General features: G+C 38.2%; 1 pseudogene; it reads left to right on the forward strand.

The window, feature by feature from the left end:
- The first annotated feature begins 2,084 nt into the window (after window positions 1–2,084).
- LOC131835210 (heat shock factor-binding protein 1-like) lies at window positions 2,085–2,315 on the forward strand (annotated as a pseudogene).
- The last annotated feature ends 19,169 nt before the right edge of the window (window positions 2,316–21,484 follow it).

Below are 21,484 nucleotides of genomic sequence, written 5' to 3' on the forward strand. Positions count from 1 at the left end.
CAATCAGAAGAAAAGAAATAAAACAGAAATCAATGGATGTGAAAACAGGAAAATGATAGGGAAAAAATAAAAAAACAGATTCTTTGAAAATATCAATATAATTGATAAAATTCCAGTGAGGCAAACCAAGAAACAATAGAAGATAAAAATTACCAATACCAGTAGTGGTATCTGTCACTTCATTAATCACCAGTGTTGACTTGGCTGGTCTTGCTGGCTGGGTAGGTGTCCCCTTTCTCCCTCACTTCTCCTCCTGAAGCTGAGTGCTTGGCCCAAGAGAACAACCTTCCCCCATACAGGAGGACCATTTTCCTCAGTCAAGGTATGGGAGCACCTGCACTTGCCTGGTAGACTCTCCAAACAATCTCTCCAGGTCCATTTGTAGGAAAACAGTAGAAAAGTCAGGTTTCCAAGATTCCAGACACATCCAAATGAGGCACTGCATGTGGCAGTCTGTCTTTCCAAAAAAAAAAAAAAAAAAAAAAAGTTGAAGGTGCTGATCCCTTGGATATTAAAAGAAAATTGTAAATAAATAAAATGAACCACTCTATACCTATAAATTTGATAACTTGTGTGAAATGAACATTTATTTGAAAGATACTAGCTATCAAAAGTCACAGCATAAAAAGTCTTTATTTATTAAATAAATTACATCAGTAACTAATAATCTTTCAAAAACAAAAGCACCAGAACAAAATATGCTTCACTGACATAATCTGTCAAACATTTGAGAAAGAAGAGATATCCAATCTCTACATTCTCTTCCAGAAAATAAGCAGAAGTAACACTTCCTCACTCATTCTGAGACAATCATTGTCCTTACTTCAAAACCAGGGGTATGTATGTTTTAAAATTTTGCTCAGGATCCCACTCTACATTTACTTGTCATTTTTCCTTGGGTTCGTTCTTTCTCTCTTTCTTCCTTTCTTTCTGAACTAGACATGGATGGACTTCAAATGCATATAGCTATATTAAAAAAGCCAAATTGAGAAGGGTAAGTATAATCTCATACCAATTTATAACATTCTGGAAAATGAAAAAGTATAGAGTTAATAAAAAGATCAGGTACTGTCAGGGGCTCAGGAGTGTGGAGCAGTCGAACAGATGAAGCAGAAGGGATTTTTAGAGCGGAGAAACCATTCTGGTGTGCTTAAAGCCCCACTCCTTAAATGTGAGCTCATTTACAGTGACTTCATTCCAAATAGTACAGTATGAAAAGTGTGAAGGAGACATAAAGTTTACAGTGGAGAAACCTGACAAACTATCCCAACCCAGTAATTCAAGGTCAACACTGCCAGTGAAAAGGTGATGTTGACAGTATGTATCCATGATATGAAGAGATGAGTATGGCACTTTACTTCTGCAGTTTTCCTCCCAATAACCTACAAACCCAGTATAATCATGAGGAAAAAATTCAGACAATTCCATTTGAGGGACATCCTATAATATAATTCACCAATGCTCCTCAAATCTGTCAAGATCCTTAAAAACAAGGAAAGTCTGAGAATTATGCCACAGCCAAGAAAAATCCCAAGGGTTGTCTCTTTGTTTTGTTGACTATTTCCTTTGCTGTGCAGAAGCTTTTTATCTTGATGAAGTCCCAAAAGTTCATTTTCGCTTTGTTTCCCTTGCCTTTGGAAACATGTGTTGAAAGACGTTTCTGTGGCTGATGTCTAAGAGGTTACTGCCTGTGTTCTCCTTTAGGATTCTGATGGATTTCTGTCTCACACTGAGGTCTTTCATCCATTTATCTGAGAAACAAACTGAAGGTTTTAGAAGGGAGGGGGTGGGTGGGGGATGGGATAGCCTGGTGTTGGGTATTAAAGAGGGCACATATTGCATGGAGCACTGGGTGTTATACACAAACAATGAATCATGAAACACTACATCAAAAACTAATGATGACTAATGGTGACTAACATAACATGAAAGAAAGAAAGAAAAGAAGGAAGAGGGAAATAAAGAAAAAGAGAAAGAATGAACCCAAGGAAAAATGACAAGTAAATGTAAAGTGGGATCCTGAACAAAATTCTAAAACAGAAAAGGACATTCTGGAATTTGCTGTCAAGCTGGGAACTGGGGATATGGCTGAGAATGACCCCAAGACCTTATAGGATCTTCCTTCAGTGGTGCAGACACTCCTGCAACAGATGCAAGATAAATTTCAGACCATGTCTGACCAGGTCATTGGAAGAATTGATGACAAGAGCAGTTGCATTGACGACCTGGAGAAAAAAATTGCAGACCTCATGACACAGGCTGGGGTGGAAGAGCTGGAGGCTGAAAACAAGATCTCTGACACACCAAAGAGTTGAAGATGGCTAATTCACTCTGTACTTCAGAACACCAAGCAATGACTGTGTGTAGATAGGTTTTCTATTCTAAAGAGTGAGTTCTTCTTACCACACACTATATAGTTAGTCTATAGAGTGATTCTGTCCCCAGTTTCTAGAACACGCTAAGTCCACATCTTGGACTTTGGTCAGTCATGCTGTTAAATACTAAACACTGAAACTTTGGCAGTTCCTGAAAAAGAAGGCATTCTGTGAAAACTGAGGAAATCTCAGTAAACTATAGACTTTAGTAGTAACAACAACAACAACAACAACAAGGAGGAGGAAGAGGAGGAGTGGGAGGAAAGGAGCAGAAGAAGGAGGAGGAGGAAGAGGAGGGGAGGAGGAAGAAGAAGAAGAAGAAACATCTTACAAATGTAAGAGACTGAGTATGAGGGTATTGTGGGAGCTTTGTACTATCTTCTCAATTGTTTCTTTAAATCTAATAATGTTCTAAAAATTAAATATTTTAATGGTGCTTCATGTTGCCTCTATCCCACTTAATGTAGATACAAGTCAAATCACACATGAGCACATTTAATTCACAGACTTAAGTTATGCTTGTAATCAACGGAACTTAGCGAATACAGTTTTGAGCTTTCCAACCTCTGTAGTACAGGAAAACATATACGAAGTTTGGAAATGATGATGAATGAGCCAATTCACAAGAATCAAATACAGGTGTTTTTATCAAAATTCATCAAACTATTGTCTTACTAGTCGACCTCTAAGCCCTATCCATTTCTTTTTGTTATCAACAGTGCATCTAAGTCAGTGTTTCTACAAGATAAATAGAAGACAAATTAGAGATACCACAAGAAAAAAAATCATCGAATTTATACGCCCAGCCAAACTATTGCCATCAGTTTACAATCATTTGTTCATAATTTTGTGAATCTGTTGCGTAAAATATCCCACCTTGTTACTGTTCCAGTAAATGTTTCTCAAATTACAAATGAAGTAATGGTTCTGATCACCTGTATACTCACACTGAAGTATGAACTGATTTACAGTGACTTCATTCCAAAGAGTACAGTATGAAAAGTGGGAAATGAGGGAGGGAGGATCCTCTGTCCTAAATAGGATGAGACAGATGACACCTGACACTGGGCAGAGGAGATTCTCAGCAGGTTATTATTCACATATGCTCATGGTCTTAGAGAGGAAGACACTGAATGCCATGCAGGGGGCCTGTGGGAGACAGGCTTTCCAGAGGATGCAATTAACTTGTTTGAATAATTTCATGGGCTGGCGGGGAAGGGAAGGCCAGTAGGGTGAGGACCAGGTGGACTGCATCTGGTCCAGCTGAAATGGGAATTAGCCAGTTAGGAGACTTGAGACTTTTCCTACTGGGTGGGGGGGCTCTCAAGGGAAAACAGGGGAAGAAGCTACAGATAGACATTTGGGGCCCCATGAGGTTCAAAGATGTCAAAGTAGTATATTAAATTTTAGACCTTTTAGTGTTTATCGGTCAGTTTTGTGTCATTTTTCCAGGATTCAGTCTTTTTTTTTCCTCTGGTTAACAACTATTTTTTTCTTACCCATATTATACATATTTCCCTCTAGTCTGTTTTTGTTTGTTGTTTGTTTGTTTCTTTTCTTTTCTTTCATTAAGAATGTTCTTTAGGGGCACCTGGGTAGCTCAGTGGATTAAGCCGCTGCCTTTGGCTCATGTCATGATCTTGGAGTCCCAGGACTGAGCCCCGCATCCTGCTCCTTGCTCAGTGGGGAGTCTGCTTCTCCCTCTCCCTCTGCTCCTCTCCCTGCTTGTGCTCCCTCTCTCTCACTCTCTCTTTCGAATAAATAAATAAAGTTTTTTTTTTTTTAAAGAATGCCCTTTAAAAACTAAATCTGACTTTATCATTATGTACTTAGAACACTTTAGCGACTTTTAGAACAAATTCCAAAATATTTGATGTGGCTGGGTACCCTGCCTGAGCTGCCAAACTCTCTCATGCTTATGCTCCTTCTGGCCTCACTTCTGGCCTCATTTTTTCCCATGCTCTTTTGACCCTTCACATACCTGATTCTTCCATCTGGGGGCCTCTTGCTGAAGATTCTCTTCTCTTCACGCATTGCAATGATAGACTTATGTACACTGAGAAATAAACAGCAGTGGGTGCAGTAGAACTAATGAAAGATAGTCATAAACCCCAAGCATTGTGGGCATTCATGATATTTCTTTTATTTTTCTCCTCTGAGTTTTCCAATAGCCATTTTACTTATTAATTTTAAACTGAAAACCATTTGCTTGGTGCAATTTCTTTTCCTTCTTTCTTTCTTTCTTTTTTCTTTTTTTAAAAATCAGTTCTGTAGTGAGAAGAAGGTCATCATCCCCGTTTGTTTCCCAGCCCATTTTTTCCCAGGAAGCAACATCAGAAATTGGTTTCTTGGGTCTTCAAATTTATAAGCATGTGTGCTCACACCATATGCATTGTTTTGTACCTTCTCATTTTGGTTTTCACTTGTTTCATCCCTTTGCTGTATATGTAGAGCTTCGTCCTTTAATTTGCTTCATATTAAATCACATGGATTCTCTGCACTTTAAGCCAACAGCCCTCTATTGATAGATATAAATGCATCACTGGTATGTTTCTATTATAAAGTTGCAAAAAATAATCATGTTCATACCTCATTTAGTTAGGTGTAAGTTTATTGAAAATAGATGTGTTAGTCAAAGAGTATGTGAACTTTTAAATTCTGATTAGACAGGACCTTGTTGTTTCTTACATTGGTTATGCCAAGTTGCACTCCTACAAGCAATGTATAAACCATAACTTCTCCAATTGTTTATCAAATCTGATAAGCAAAAAATGTATATTACTGGTTTTAGTCTGCATCTTTTTTTATTTTTTATTTATTTATTTTTTATTATTATTTATTTTTTATTATTATTTATTTTTTAAAAATTTTTTATTTTTTATAAACATGTATTTTTATCCCCAGGGGTACAGGTCTGTGAATCACCAGGTTTACACACTTCACAGCACTCACCAAAACACATACCCTCCCCAATGTCCATAATCCCACCCCCTTCTCCCAACACCCCTCCCCCCAGCAACCCTCAGTTTGTTTTGTGAGATTAAGAGTCACTTATGGTTTGTCTCCCTCCCAATTCCATCTTGTTTCATTGATTCTTCTTCTACCCACTTAAGCCCCCATATTGCATCACCACTTCCTCATATCAGGGAGATCATATGATAGTTGTCTTTCTCCGCTTGACTTATTTCACTAAGCATGATACGCTCTAGTTCCGTCCATGTTGTCGCAAATGGCAAGATTTCATTTCTTTTGATGGCTGCATAGTATTCCATTGTGTATATATACCACATCTTCTTGATCCATTCATCTGTTGATGGACATCTAGGTTCTTTCCATAGTTTGGCTATTGTGGACATTGCTGCTATAAACATTCGGGTGCACGTGCCCCTTTGGATCACTAAGTTTGTATCTTTAGGGTAAATACCCAGTAGAGCAATTGCTGGGTCATAGGGCAATTTTATTTTCAAGATTTTGAGGAACCTCCATGCTGTTTTCCAGAGTGGCTGCACCAGCTTGCATTCCCACCAACAGTGTAGGAGGGTTCCCCTTTCTCCACATCCTCGCCAGCATCTGTCATTTCCTGACTGCATCTTTAACTGATAAAAGAATCACAGTAGTTGTTTTGTGTTCTCTTACTCTGTACTTTAATATTTTATTATTTTTTGTTCACTTTTATTGAGCATTTGGTCTTTGTTCTCATTGATTTATTGGTAATCTTTATATATTATGGGACTATATATTTCACTCTTTTATCATCATATAACTTGCAAATATTATGCTTCTGTTTTTCACTTCTCTTTTTAATTATCTTTTTTAAGCAGAGTATATCATATTCATTTAAATAACAGATTTATCAATACTTTCATAGGTTCGTTGTTGTGTAATAGGTTAAGATGCCTTCCCTATTCTACTTCTTCGTTGGAAATACTTTTCTAGTATTTTTATGTTTTCTCTCTTAGGATAGCAAAGTTAGATTATTTAGGATTTGTGCCCCATGTCAACTAGGGCCCTAACTTTTTTTTCCATATAGATACAAATTATCAACATTATATTTTGAAGATTATATATTTTTCTAACTTATTTAAAATGTTGCCATAACAACTGACTAAATGCCTTCATATATTGTGCTGTATTTATGGACTTTTAATTCTATTCTGTGGATTTGTTTATTTATGTACCAGTAGCACATTCTTTTATTAAGTGTATATTTATAATATAGTTTAATATCTGAATGGGTATTCTACCCTCATAATTTTTCATATTCAGAATTTTCCTACTACTTTTCTTTACCTCTTTCAAATCTAGAATCAACTTCTCTGGTTCCAAAGAAAAAATCCTAATGGTACTTTTATTGGATCTCAAATACAGCTTAATGTAATTGACATCTGATTACTGTCTCTTTCACTTCAGCATCACTGTACAGTTTTCCATTTGTTTCAGTTTCAGACTTCTTTTAAGTCCCTCAGTAGCACTTTACAACTTTCTTCATAAAGGTCTTGGATTTCTTATTCTAATGCTGGATCATTCTTCCTGTTGTTTTTGGTATCACTTACAAGTGTTGTGTGCAATATGTATATATGTTACATATATACATATAGATATATATATTCTCCATCCATATAAAAATTGTATATATATATAATATTTTTTACCCAGCTCCTTTATCAAATTCTTTTTATTTACCTTATATCTGTTGATTACTTAGGTTATTCAGGTATACAATCATTCTAATTGCAATCAAAGATAACTTTACCTCTTCCTTTCCAGTTTCCACATGTCTTCTTTCTTCCTAAATTTTTAAGATATTGCTCTTATAGCAATGTTTAATAGCCATAATGGTGCTTGATATCCTAATCTGGGTCATGACCTTAATGGGAAAGCTTCAGTGTATTATAATAATTATAATAATGTATTTGAGGTTGATATATATATTTCATTAGTCTTGATTTCTTTAAAAAATCTACTTTTTAAAACCAAGAATAAATGTTGAAGGTTATTAAAATATCTTTTCAGAATTTGTAGAGATAACTTTTTTCATTTTTTAATTTAATATAATATATCATTTGAATACATAATAAATTAGATAAATTGGTTTTGCAGCATTAAGCCATTCTGGTATTGTTGGAATAATGCTATACTCTGACTTCTGTTTCTAATATTTTATTTAGGACATTTACATTAATATTCATGATAAAGATGGATATGTATCTTTTTGTGCTATCTGGTTGAAATAATTATAAATTTTGTTTGTTTCGTTAAGAAAATTTCATTTTTTTACTGTGCTCTGAATGTATTAATATAGCATTTATGCATTTCTTTCTTTCTTTTTTTTTTAAAGGTTTTATTTATTTATTTGAAGATCACAAGTAGGCAGAGAAGCAGGCAGAGAGAGTGGGGGAAGCAGGGTCCCCATCGAGCAGAGAGCCCAATGCGGGGCTCGATGCCGGGACCTGGGACCATGACCTGAGCTGAAGGCAGAGGCTTTATCCCACTGTCACCCAGGCGCCCCAGCATTTATGCATTTCTTAAATATTTAGTAAAGTTTTCTCCATGTAAGTGTTTGGGCCTGGTGTTTGAATAACTTACTTACTGACAAATTATTCTAACTTTTTTATGAAAATTGTTATGTTTGCGTTTTCAATTTCCCCTGAGATCACTTTTGGTATTTTCCCAAGTATTTCTTAGGAAGTCATCTAGTTCATTTAGGTTCTTCCATTTTTTTTTTTTTTTTGTTGTTGTTGTTTTTTGTTTTTGTTTTTGTTTTTTGTTTTCTTTTGTTTTGTTTTTAAAGAGGAAGAGAAAGAGAGTCATGGGGAGGAGCAGAGAGATACAGAGAGAGATAATCTTAAGTATGCTCCATGCTGGGCATGGAGTCTGACTCTGGGCAGAATTTGAGGACCTGAAGGTCATGATTTTGAGATCAGGACTTGAGAAGAAATCGAGAGTCATATAATTAACCAACTGAGCCTCTTTCCTTACGTTTTCATGAAATTGAGCCAATTAGTCTTATTTATTAATGTTCTCTTTTTTTGGTATCAAAAAAACGGCTTCCCCTCCCCTTGATTATATTAACTAAAACTAATTAGTTTTAAAGATCTGATTCTGGAATTTGGTTATACAATTTTCCTATATTTAATTATTATTATTATCATTTTTAAATATTTTATTATTTTGACAGACAGAGATCGCAAGTAGGCAGAGAGGCAGGCAGAGAGAGAGAGGGAAGCAGGCTCCCCACTGAGCAAAGAGCCCGATGTAGGCCTCAATCCCAGGACTCTGAGATCATGACCTGAGCTGAAGGCAGCCGCTTAACCCACGGAGCCACCCAGGTGCCCCTCTATTTTATTATTAAAAAATCTTTTGTCCTTATTACCGGCTTCTTTCTGCTCCAGTTAATTTTGTTGTATTTCATGAATTTGATCCTGAGCATTGTTCTAGCTGGACCCATAGTGCCCGATATATATGTTTCATTATCATTTTCCTTATAGCATACTGGCTTCAATTTATTTTTTAATCAAAGAGATTTTATTTCCAGTTTCTGATATTTGTGTATGATATTTTTGCTGTAATATTGTAGTTTCACTATAATGGATTAAGAAAATGTTTTGTCTGTTTTTCTTTTACTTTTGGGAACTTACTGGGTTTTACTTTGTGGCTTAATACATGGTCAAATTTTGTGTATGTTTGGTCACCTGCAAGAACGATGTTACATTCTCTATAGTCTGAATGTGGAAGAATGATGGTACATTCTCTATTGTCTGAGTGTAGGTATATATATACACATATAAGTATATATTTATATATGTATGTATCAATGAATTATACATATGTGTCTATACATATATGTACAGATAAATAGGTATATGTGGTGTAATTCACCTATAAAGTGCAACACATGTATACAAATTCCAAACTCCAAATTGAAATATAATAATAACTTACTTAGGGGCACTTGAGCATCAGACTCTTGATTTTGGCTCAGGTCATGATCTCAAGGTTGTGAGTTCAACCCTGTGTCAGGCTCTGTGCTGGGTGTGGAGCCTGCTTAAGATTCTCTCTCTCAGGGCCTCTAGGTGGCTCAGTCTTTTGGACATCTGCCTTTGGCTCGGGTCATGATCCTGGGTGCTGGGATCGAGTCCCACATCAGGCTCTCTCTGCTCCTTGGGGAGCGTGCTTCTCCCTCTCCTTCTGCCTACCTCTCTGCCTACTTGTACTCTCTCTCTGTCAAATAAATAAATAAGTATTAAAACAAAAAAAGATTCTCTCTCTCCGTCTCTCTCTACCCCTCCCCCACCACTTGCACACACTCTCTCTCTCTAAAAAGAAAAAAATAATAATTTACTTGATCAATAATTTACCTGGTCAATTACATGATTTAAATATCTTTTACTCTTTCTGGTGGCAATACTGCCCTCTCAAGGACTAAGTGTGAAGCATCAAGTCCCTTACCATTCTTTCCTATATTTTCCATAATTTTTGTATTCTAACTGTTGATATTGTAAAATTAGGTGCAGATTTTCATGACTGGTAGTTTTCATTGAGAATCATACCTTTTTCATAATAAAGAGCCCTCTTTTGTCTGAAATAAAGCTGAAGTTGTTTTCTTTCTTTTCAATGGGCAGGAAATTAACCAATGTGGAGATAGACTGGTGCCCTGACCTGAAAAATGTCAGAGCAGAAAATGCCATCTCTTCTGAGGAAAGACATTCTCTGGGCTCAGAGGCCAACCAGGGGTGGCAGGAAGGTCAAAGGCAGCTCTGCTGCTGGCCACTGAACCATAGCAGGAAGGGAACTTTGAGATGACCTGTTTTCACTGTCCCTGTGGAAGGCATGGTGTCAGAGTTCACCAGGAAGATTTCACAGAGAAAAGGTTTCATGAAAATATTTGGAAAGCAAAGGATATTATCTGGCAGAGAGAACAGGGAAGCCAATTCCAATAAAACAGCTTCATCCAAGAAGTGCACAGCAATGAGGATGGGCAGCGTGTTTGCTTGCCCCATCAAGGCCAGCGGTGTGGACTGGAAGGCTGGGAGGTTTAAACCATCAGGGCAAAGCTGCACCACCCCTGTATCTTTTGCTTCTCTGCCATCGTTTCTTCTAAAAGCATTTTTAAAATTCTCTAGATCATGATACTTAGTTTATGAGATGTCCCCCAGGTCTATCTGCTGATACCTAATCAGGTATCATCCACCTCGTATTTTTTTTTAATCTTTTTTTTATTTCTTCATAAAGATTTTTCATTTCTGTAGTGTTCTTCCTCTCTTCCAACCTCTGAACTCCAAAGCTCTGTTCACATCTTCTCCCACCTTCACCTGGCCTGTTATTTGAGCATCCTAACTTTTATAGGAGCCCTTATTTCAAGACATGGCATGCTATCTGCTACACATATTTTTAGTCAGAATTCCTCTCTGTTTCCTTGGGTAATGGCCCTTGTGCTGTGTGTCTTTGATATTTCCCTGTCTTGTCTTTTCTCCTTCCATCAAAAGATGCAGCTGATTGGATGCTTGATGGCAGTCTTTACCCATAGGCTCAGACTGTTTATCTTAGTGTGACTTACCTCTGAAGAGAACAAGCTGTAGTCCTGTTCAGCTAGTGGTAGAGAAGGTGGGAATGGGAGTGTGGCAGGAAGTGGTTTGGGGTCCTGGCTACTGTTTTCACTTGCATTTGTTCTTGAATATCCTTCAATAAAAGCTGTTATTATTTATGTATGTGTTTTTGCCCTGAGGATCTTCCTTCCAACTCCCAACCCTCCTTTAACCTCTCAAGTCTTTCCAAGGCTCTCCAACTTGACATTGGCAATTGCTGCTGCCCACCCTTTGTATCCTGTACATCTTTTTCTCTCTTCCAATGGAGGAAGAATTTGAAGACTGGAACTCAGAGATGGAGCATGGACTCTCCCTTTGAAGAGCATGGCTAGGCTGGCCTAGGGTCTCAGAGGGCAGAGCACAAATTTTTATGTACTCCCTAGCTCCAGTCTAGATGTCAAAGCTTTTTCTTTGGGGTGCCTGGGTGGCTCAGTCAGGTAAGTATCTACCTTCTGCTCAGGTCATGATCTCTAGGTCCTTGGATTCATCTCTGCATCAGGCTTCCTCCTTAACACGGAGTCTGCTTCTCTCTCTCCCTCCTCCCCTCCCTCCTGCTAATTCTGTCTCCTTCTCAAATAAATAAAATCTTAAAAATAAAAAAGAAAAGAAAAAGGAAAAAAAAAGCTTTTACTTTAAATTTATAAATATGGGGACACCTGAGTGTCTTAGTCAAACATCCAACTATTGGTTTCAGCTCAGGTCATGAACTCATGGTTGTGGGTTTGAGCCCCATGTTGGCCTCCATGTTGAATGTGGAATCTGCTTCAGATTCTCTCTCCCTTTCTCTACCTCTCCTCCTACTTGTGCATTCTCTTGCTCTAAAATAAATAAATAAATAAATAAATCTCAAGAAATAACTTAAAATTATAACTACGTTCCTGTTTTAGAGAATGGATACCTCTTGTTCTCTGTTTAAGATGGTTATCTTTTTCCATATACATATCTATATTTGCTATATATATATATATATATATATATATATATATATATATATATATTTGGTGAGTGTTGAAGAAGATTAAGAGTAAGAAAAGTCATCTTTAAATAGATGTCAGCTTAAAATTCTGGTCATCATCTTTGTGTTTCCCTACATGAAATGGAGGAGGGATAAGATTAGAAGAAATCAGGAACACTAAACTAGTCTGACCCACTTTTAAAAGAAAAACTAAAGCTTATTTTTGTAAACATCAAATAAGCATGCACTAAGTTTCTCTGCTTACTGTGGTCCTTGAAGTTCACTAGTCATTTATAACCAGACCTGCACCAGGCCACCTGGCACTTCTTCCAGGTCTCTGCTTCTTTTTATGTAAAATGAACCGATTGCAATAAATATAGTGAGAAAAAATATAAATGTTATCATTTGCTTTTAGAGTAATTCTCAAAATATGAAGAAAAAATTCTAAATTTCTAGAGATGGTTATTTGCTTTCTTTCCCCTAGAATAACTGAATTCTTAAAAATCAGAATCTACAGGGGGAAATAAAATCAGTCAGTTGAAATGATAGACTGGTGCACTGTTGCCTTAATACAGAGGTCAGTGGATAATTAATAATTGAGAATCTGTCCTGGCAGTTCCCAGGCGCATCCTTGCTGCAGAAGACCTTGAGATCCCCCAGCAAGTGGTTGAGCACATGGTATTAATTTTTTATTAGGCTGTCAGCCCTGTATATCTCCTCAAAAAAAATGTAGCCCATAAAAAAGTACTTCAGTTTTCTTCAATTGATTTGATGCAATTTTTTTCAGGACTGTCTAGTTATATTTAATGCCCTTTTTATACTTATGTCCAAAAAAGAGGGTGGGGGAGACAAGCAAAGAAGACCATATTCTATTTTTTTAGAAGACCATATTCTAAAGTAAGAAGCAATATAGGGTAAAATAATTAAAGTCCTGGGTCACTCAAAAAAAAAAAAAAAAGGCAAAGCAGAGTGGATCTTATTTTATGAAGCCTTTATGAGAAGAATTTTAAAGTTTGTAAAGCAATAGGAAACTCGTTAACTTTTATAGCCAGACAAAAATAAATAGCACTTGTAGCTATGGAGATATAATTGGGCTTTTATTTAAATGTGGCAAGGAGTGTGTACTCATTATAGGATACAAATGAACAACAACAAATAATCCTTTGGATTAATCCCCCATGAAGTACTGGTATTGGAGGACCAGAGAACTCACCCAATGCCATTTACTTATGTTGCAATGGATAGATAGATAGATAGAGCTAGGACTTGATAGAAAACAGCACTCTGCAAGTGTGAATAGTAATAGTAATTATAATCATCATGATCATGATCATGGCAAAATATTCTCATTGTTGTGTTTAAATAGAAAAAAGTAAAGAAAGATTGTAGATCATAAATACAATTATTAATATTGTCATGGGAAAACACTAAATTTGATCATCCTCTTGTCTACTATACCTAAGCCCCTTCCCTGACTTGAAATTCCTGTTACCCTCCCAACCTGGCAATTTCCTTTAACTCTATTGTCTCCTTATCCAATTAGTTAGAGGAACATGGGGTGAAACCTATCTGAAACGTCTGTTGCCTCTGTATTAAGGCAACAGTGCATCAGTCTATCATTTCTGTTGCCTCTGTATTAAGGCAACAGTGCATCAGTCTATCATTTCAACTGACTGATTTTATTTCCCCCTGTAGATTCTGATTTTTTTTTAAAGATTTTATTTATTTATTTGACAGAGAGAGATCACAAGTAGGCAGAGAGGCAGGCAGAGAGAGAGAGGAGGAAGCAGGCTCCCTGCGGAGCAGAGAGCCCAATGCGGGACTCGATCCCAGGACCCTGAGATCATGACCTGAGCCGAAGGCAGCGGCTTACCCCACTGAGCCACCCAGGCGCCCCTAGATTCTGATTTTTAAGAATTCAGTTATTCTAGGGGAAAGAAAGCAAATAACCATCTCTAGAAATTTAGAATTTTTTCTTCATATTTTGAGAATTACTCTAAAAGCAAATGATAACATTTATACTTTTTCTCACTATATTTATTGCAATCGGTTCATAAATAATCCAAAGGATTATTTGTTGTTGTTCAGATTCTTAATAGATAATGAATGTTGAAAAGTCCTTGATATATCCTATGTACTTCCAAAAACAGGTCTGTGCAATGTACTGTGCAATGCACTGTAGTAGCGCCTTGCAAGGACACCTGGAAGGATGGACTTGAGCCTGTTGCACATAAAAAGACCAGAGGAGCTTTGAAAAGGTTAAGTGAGAGGCAAAAATACTTAGCACCATGCTTTTAACATGCACAGTTTACTAAATCCCGTGAAGAAGCAGGCACTATACCAAGGGTCTGAAAACCCCTCTAAAGGACTCTCCTTCCAGAGCTGGAGATGGAGGACAAAAACAATCAGTGAATGTTGAGGTCCAAAGTAAGTAGGGAAACTTAACTTGCCTTTATGAAACAGCCATTAATGGAGGGTTATAGCAGTGGAAGGATTGATAGCTGAACTGAAAGTGTCTGGTGGGAGAAAGGAGAGGAGCCTGGGGTGAGCCTGGCAGAGCACCATTTGCCAGGGCTGCAGACTATAAGTTGAGTGTGAGTCTATGTCAGGGTGATGACTGGTAAGAGCAGAGGCTAGATGAATGGACAAGAAGGAGATCTTGACATGAATTCATTGGGTTTCAGTCATTTCCCATAACGAAGTGGGACATAGGGAGGAGTTTAAGGAGAGGGATAGTGTAATTCAATTTACATTTTATAATCATCATTCTTACTTCAATTGTAGAAGGATTGGAATGTTTTTAAGATTGAACAGAGGAGACCTCTGAGGAATAAGCCAGATAAAAATTTATGAGGGTTAAACTTTGGTGGCCATAGCAGAGAGGCTGAGAGAAAAAGAGGTAGTTGGTGGTAAGTCTTTTTCTAGGTGTGCCTAGGTCATCTCCATACCCCCATTCTTGGTTAAGGAGCGAGCTTCTCAAGGACTAGCTATCCCCTTAATCCAAGCACCCTTTCATTTTTCAGTCAGGGCTGAGTCAATGGATGTGCCTTTTGTCATTTCTATTACCTATCACCACCTGTCTTGCTTAGACTCACCTGAGCACAGGCTGGTTAAAGAAGATGAAGGAGAAGGAGGAGGAGAGCCAGAGGAGGGAGAGGAAGAGAGAAGAAGAAGAAGAGGAAAAGGAAGAAAGAGGAGGGGGAGAGGGAGGAGAAGAAGAAGGAGGAGAAGAAGAGGAAGAAGAAGAAAATGAAAAATAACTTAACTATAGTAAGAAGTCCCATAAAGAAGAGCTTAACTGTAGTGAGAAGTCCCAGAGCCCACACCGTAAAGCTGTTCTTCAGGAGTGTGCATACATGTGCCAACCCCTCATGAAACAATGGATCCTAAAACCAGACTTTAAGTGGAACAAGGATGTGTTATCAAAATGTTTACTGAAGATTCACACAGAAACCCAGCTTCTGTCTCAAGGTTATTATTTCCTATATAAATTCAGAATTCCCTGTAGACCTTTCTGAGTGATTGATCAGAATACTTTTTATATCATTGCAGGGATAAATGGATTCAAAATAGTTTTTAGAGGGAGGAGTCAAGATGGCGGAGAAGTAGCAAGCTGAGACTGCTTCAGCTAGCCGGAGATCAGCTAGATAGCTTATCTAAAGATTGCAAACACCTGAAAATCCATCGGCAGATCGAAGAGAAGAAGAACAGCAATTCTGGAAACAGAAAAACAACCACTTTCTGAAAGGTAGGACCGGCGGAGAAGTGAATCCAAAGCGACGGGAAGATAGACCACGGGGGGAGGGGCCGGCTCCCAGCAAGCGGCGGAGCAACCGCGCACAAAATCAGGACTTTTAAAAGTCTGTTCCGCTGAGGGACATCGCTCCAGAGGCTAAACCGGGGCGAAACCCACGCGGGGTCAGCGTGGCCTCAGGTCCCGCAGGGTCACAGAAGGATCGGGGGTGTCTGAGTGTCGCAGAGCTTGCGGGTATTGGAACGGGAAAGCCGGCTACAGAGACAGAGCCGACAGTAAGCTCGCAGCTCGGTGTTACCTTGAACCGGTCGCAGGCTCGGTGAGCTCGGAGCGCGGCCGGAGGTCAGGCAGACGGGAGTAACTGGGCGCTGTTCTCTGAGGGCGCACTGAGGAGTGGGGCCCTGGGCTCTCAGCTCCTCTGGGCCGGAGACCAGGAGGCCGCCATTTGTATTCCCGTCCTCCGGAACTCTACAGAAAGCGCTCAGGTAACAAAAGCTCCTGAAAGCAAACCCGAGTGGATTACTCACCCCGGCCCCGGGTAAGGGCGGTGTAATTCCGCCTGGGGCAAAGACACTTGAGAATCACTACACCAGGCCCCTCCCCCAGAAGATCAACAAGAAATCCAGCCGAGACCAAGTTCACCTACCAAGGAGTGCGGTTTCAATACCAAGGAGAGCAGCAGAATTCCAGAGGAGGAGAAAGCCAAACACGGAACTCATGGCTTTTTTCCTGGGATTTTTTTTAGTCTTGCAGTTAATTTGATTTTTTCTTTTTCATTTTTTTTTTTTCTCGCCTTCGGGTAAAATTTTTTTTTTAACTGTTACCTTTTTCTTTTTTAACGATTTTTTACTAGTTTATCTAATATATATATTTTTCTTTTTTACATTTTTCTTAGGTGTTTTCTTTTTTTAAAAATTCTTTTCTTTTCTTTTTTTTTTCTTTTCTTTTTGTTTTGTTTTTTTTTTTCTTTCTTCCTTTTTGAACCTCTTTTTATCCCCTTTCTCCCCACTCACGATTTTGGATCTCTTCTAATTTGGTTAAAGCATATTTTCCTGGGGTTGTTGCCACCCTTTTAGTATTTTACTTGCCCCTTCATTTACTCTTATCTGGACAAAATGACAAGACATAAAAATTCAACACAAAAAAAAGAACAAGAGGCAGTACCGAAGGCTAGGGACCTAATCAATACAGACATCGGTAATATGTCAGATCTAGAGTTCAGAATGACAATTCTCAAGGTTCTAGCCGGGCTCGAAAAAGGCATGGAAGATATTAGAGAAACCCTCTCGGGAGATATAAAAGCCCTTTCTGGAGAAATAAAAGAACTAAAATCTAACCAAGGTGAAATCAAAAAAGCTATTAATGAGGTGCAATCAAAAATGGAGGCTCTAACTGCTAGGATAAATGAGGCAGAAGAAAGAATTAGTGATATAGAAGACCAAATGACAGAGAATAAAGAAGCTGAGCAAAAGAGGGACAAACAGCTACTGGACCACGAGGGGAGAATTCGAGAGATAAGTGACACCATAAGACGAAACAACATTAGAATAATTGGGATTCCAGAAGAAGAAGAAAGTGAGAGGGGAGCAGAAGGTATACTGGAGAGAATTATTGGGGAGAATTTCCCCAATATGGCAAAGGGAACGAGCATCAAAATTCAGGAGGTTCAGAGAACGCCCCTCAAAATCAATAAGAATAGGCCCACACCCCGTCACCTAATAGTAAAATTTACAAGTCTCAATGACAAAGAGAAAATCCTGAAAGCAGCCCGGGAAAAGAAGTCTGTAACATACAATGGTAAAAATATTAGATTGGCAGCTGACTTATCCACAGAGACCTGGCAGGCCAGAAAGAGCTGGCATGATATTTTCAGAGCACTAAACGAGAAAAACATGCAGCCAAGAATACTATATCCAGCTAGGCTATCATTGAAAATAGAAGGAGAGATTAAAAGCTTCCAGGACAAACAACAACTGAAAGAATTTGCAAATACCAAACCAGCTCTACAGGAAATCTTGAAAGGGGTCCTCTAAGCAAAGAGAGAGCCTACAAGTGGTAGATCAGAAAGGAACAGAGACCATATACAGTAACAGTCACCTTACAGGCAATACAATGGCACTAAATTCATATCTCTCAATAGTTACCCTGAATGTGAATGGGCTAAATGCCCCTGTCAAAAGACACAGGGTATCAGAATGGATAAAAAAACAAAGCCCATCTATATGTTGCCTCCAAGAAACACATTTTAAGCCCGAAGACACCTCCAGATTTAAAGTGAGGGGGTGGAAAAGAATTTACCATGCTAATGGACATCAGAAGAAAGCAGGAGTGGCAATCCTTATATCAGATCAATTAGATTTTAAGCCAAAGACTATAATAAGAGATGAGGAAGGACACTATATCATACTCAAAGGGTCTGTCCAACAAGAAGATTTAACAATTTTAAATATCTATGCCCCCAATGTGGGAGCAGCCAACTATATAAACCAATTAATAACAAAATCAAAGAAACACATCAACAATAATACAATAATAGTAGGGGACTTTAACACTCCCCTCACTGAAATGGACAGGTCATCCAAGCAAAAGATCAGCAAGGAAATAAAGGCCTTAAATGACACACTGGACCAGATGGACATCACAGATATATTCAGAACATTTCATCCCAAAGCAACAGAATACACATTCTTCTCTAGTGCACATGGAACATTCTCCAGAATAGATCACATCCTGGGTCCTAAATCAGGACTCAACCGGTATCAAAAGATTGGGATCATTCCCTGCATATTTTCAGACCACAATGCTCTAAAGCTAGAACTCAACCACAAAAGGAAGTTTGGAAAGAACCCAAATACATGGAGACTAAACAGTATCCTTCTAAAGAATGAATGGGTCAACCGGGAAATTAAAGAAGAATTGAAAAAAATCATGGAAACAAATGATAATGAAAATACAACGGTTCAAAATCTGTGGGACACAACAAAGGCAGTCCTGAGAGGAAAATATATAGCGGTACAAGCCTTTCTCAAGAAACAAGAAAGGTCTCAGGTACACAACCTAACCCTACACCTAAAGGAGCTGGAGAAAGAACAAGAAAGAAACCCTAAGCCCAGCAGGAGAAGAGAAATCATAAAGATCAGAGCAGAAATCAATGAAATAGAAACCAAAAAAACAATAGAACAAATCAACGAAACTAGGAGCTGGTTCTTTGAAAGAATTAATAAAATTGATAAACCCCTGGCCTGACTTATCAAAAAGAAAAGAGAAAGGACCCAAATAAATAAAATCATGAATGAAAGAGGAGAGATCACAACTAACACCAAAGAAATACAAACTATTATAAGAACATACTATGAGCAACTCTACGGCAATAAATTTGACAATCTGGAAGAAATGGATGCATTCCTAGAAACATATAAACTACCACAACTGAGCCAGGAAGAAATAGAAAGCCTGAACAGACCCATAACCAGTAAAGAGATTGAAACAGTCATTAAAAATCTCCAAACAAACAAAAGCCCAGGGCCAGATGGCTTCCCGGGGGAATTCTACCAAACATTTAAAGAAGAACTAATTCCTATTCTACTGAAACTGTTCCAAAAAATAGAAATGGAAGGAAAACTTCCAAACTCATTTTATGAGGCCAGCATCACCTTGATCCCCAAACCAGACAAGGATCCCACCAAAAAAGAGAGCTATAGACCGATATCCTTGATGAACACAGATGCGAAAATACTCAACAAAATACTAGCCAATAGGATTCAACAGTACATTAAAAGGATTATTCACCACGACCAAGTGGGATTTATTCCAGGGCTACAAGGTTGGTTCAACATCCGCAAATCAGTCAATGTGATACAACACATCAATAAAAGAAAGAACAAGAACCATATGATACTCTCAATAGATGCTGAAAAAGCATTTGACAAAGTACAACATCCCTTCCTGATCAAAACTCTTCAAAGTGTAGGGATAGAGGGCGCATACCTCAATATCATCAAAGCTATCTATGAAAAACCCACCGCAAATATCATTCTCAATGGAGAAAAACTGAAAGCTTTTCCGCTAAGGTCAGGAACACGGCAGGGATGTCCATTATCACCACTGCTATTCAACATCGTACTAGAGGTCCTAGCCTCAGCAATCAGACAACAAAAGGAAATTAAAGGCATCCAAATCGGCAAAGAAGAAGTCAAATTATCACTCTTTGCAGATGATATGATACTATATGTGGAAAACCCAAAAGACTCCACTCCAAAACTGCTAGAACTTATACAGGAATTCAGTAAAGTGTCAGGATATAAAATCAATGCACAGAAATCAGTTGTATTTCTCTACACCAACAGCAAGACAGAAGAAAGAGAAATTAAGGAGTCAATCCCATTTACAATTGCACCCAAAACCATAAGATATCTAGGAATAAACCTAACCAAAGAGACACAGAATCTATACTCAGAAAACTATAAAGTACTCATGAAAGAAATTGAGGAAGACACAAAGAAATGGAAAAATGTGCCATGCTCCTGGATTGGAAGAATAAATATTGTGAAAATGTCTATGCTACCTAAAGCAATTTACACATTTAATGCAATTCCTATCAAAGTACCATCCATCTTTTTCAAAGAAATGGAACAAATAATGCTAAAATTTATATGGAACCAGAAAAGACCTCGAATAGCCAAAGGGATATTGAAAAAGAAAGCCAACGTTGGTGGCATCACAATTCCGGACTTCAGGCTCTATTACAAAGCTGTCATCATCAAGACAACATGGTACTGGCACAAAAACAGACACATAGATCAATGGAACAGAATAGAGAGCCCAGAAATAGACCCTCAAATCTATGGTCAACTAATCTTCGACAAAGCAGGAAAGAATGTCCAATGGAAAAAAGACAGCCTTTTCAATAAATGGTGCTGGGAAAATTGGACAGCCACATGCAGAAAAATGAAATTGGACCATTTCCTTACACCACACACAAAAATAGACTCAAAATGGATGAAGGACCTCAATGTACGAAAGGAATCCATCAAAATCCTTGAGGAGAACACGGGCAGCAACCTCTTCGACCTCTGCCGCAGCAACATCTTCCTAGGAACAACGCCAAAGGCAAGGGAAGCAAGGGAAAAAATGAACTACTGGGATTTCATCAAGATCAAAAGCTTTTGCACAGCAAAGGAAACAGTTAACAAAATCAAAAGACAACTGACAGAATGGGAGAAGATATTTGCAAACGACATATCAGATAAAGGACTAGTGTCCAGAATCTATAAAGAATTTAGCAAACTCAACACCCAAAGAACAAATAATCCAATCAAGAAATGGGCAGAGGACATGAACAGACATTTCTGCAAAGAAGACATCCAGATGGCCAACAGACACATGAAAAAGTGCTCCATATCACTCGGCATCAGGGAAATACAAATCAAAACCACAATGAGATATCACCTCACACCAGTCAGAATGGCTAAAATCAACAAGTCAGGAAATGACAGATGCTGGCGAGGATGCGGAGAAAGGGGAACCCTCCTACACTGTTGGTGGGAATGCAAGCTGGTGCAGCCACTCTGGAAAACAGCATGGAGGTTCCTCAAAATGTTGAAAATAGAACTGCCCTATGACCCAGCAATTGCAGTATTGGGTATTTACCCTAAAGATACAAATGTAGTGATCCAAAGGAGCACATGCACCCGAATGTTTATAGTAGCAATGTCCACAATAGCCAAACTATGGAAAGAACCTAGATGTCCATCAACAGATGAATGGATCAAGAAGATGTGGTATATATACACAATGGAATACTATGCAGCCATCA

The sequence above is a fragment of the Mustela lutreola genome, chromosome 7 (assembly GCF_030435805.1).
Source record: "Mustela lutreola isolate mMusLut2 chromosome 7, mMusLut2.pri, whole genome shotgun sequence".
Classification (NCBI taxonomy): Eukaryota; Metazoa; Chordata; class Mammalia; order Carnivora; family Mustelidae; genus Mustela; species Mustela lutreola.